General features: G+C 30.9%; 1 non-coding gene across 1 annotated transcript; it reads left to right on the top strand.

Annotated features, from left to right (window-relative positions):
* Nucleotides 1-458: 458 nt before the first annotated feature.
* LOC117283708 lies at nt 459-565 on the top strand. Its single transcript, XR_004514739.1, has one exon. It is a non-coding gene; the product is annotated as a U6 spliceosomal RNA (small nuclear RNA).
* The last annotated feature ends 525 nt before the right edge of the window (nt 566-1,090 follow it).

Below are 1,090 nucleotides of genomic sequence, written 5' to 3'. Positions count from 1 at the left end.
AATATTTATAAAAACTGGAGGTAACATTTATAAATACTCAAGCAAAATGCAAAAGTTAGAAGATGATGATGTTAGCCAAGACATAAATTTTAATAGATAATTTTTCCAGGTGGGAGTTGAGTAACTAAAACAGTACTGACATAGAATTGACAAATATATGATTTTTAATTAGATGTAAAATTATCTTATTGTGATCTCTCGAGTTAAAAAATAATCATTAGCCAATTTTGCAAGCATTTTAAAATTTCAAACTGAGGGGCAGAAATGGTGTACATATATGAGTGTATGGATGGGGTAAGCAGAAGGATAAGTAAGAAAAAACCTATCAAGTTAGAAAGAGAAATCAAATAAAATTGACAAAGTTAAAAAAAGTAAGAAGAGAAAAGATAGTAAATCTCACCATAGAATATGAGAGGGGCAAAAATATTTCAGTATTGGTTTAAAAATAATTTAAGTGTGTGCTTGCTTCAGTAGCACATATATTGAAATTGGAATAAAACAGAGAATATTAGCATGGTCCCTGCACAAAAATGACCCATGAATTCATGAAGCATTCCGTATTTTCATGACAATGAAGACTATGATTACAACAACACCAATAAAAAGAATCCACTAAGCAAGGCAAGCAATTAAAGAGGCAACGTATATGTTCTCAACCAACCAATCGAAAGAAACAAGTTGACAGAATAAGTCAAGAAACAATCTTATAATATGCTGCATATAGGAAATACATTTAACTAACAAACAAATTCATAGACTGAAAATCAAGGGACAGAAAATAATACTTCATGTAACAAGAACCCTGATAAAAGCAGGAGTAGTTATTCTATTTGCAGACGAAGTGAACATCAAGCCAAGGCTGATCAAGATGGACAAAAAAGATCACTACATGCTTGTAAAGGAAAGACTCCAAGAGGAAGCGATAACAGTCATAAATATATATGCACCAAATACTAGTGTACCAAACTATATAAAACAAATATTAACAGACATAAAAAAATCAGTTAAGCACTGACACAATTGTAACAGAGGAGACCTCAATATCTCATTGTCACAAACAGGCAGATCAAGTAGACAAAAAAAAAAAAAA

Source organism: Fukomys damarensis, unplaced genomic scaffold (genome assembly GCF_012274545.1).
Source record: "Fukomys damarensis isolate Sample0158 unplaced genomic scaffold, DMR_v1.0_HiC HiC_scaffold_29, whole genome shotgun sequence".
In the NCBI taxonomy this organism is placed as follows: Eukaryota; Metazoa; Chordata; class Mammalia; order Rodentia; family Bathyergidae; genus Fukomys; species Fukomys damarensis.
This window is presented reverse-complemented; position numbering and strand designations above follow the sequence as displayed.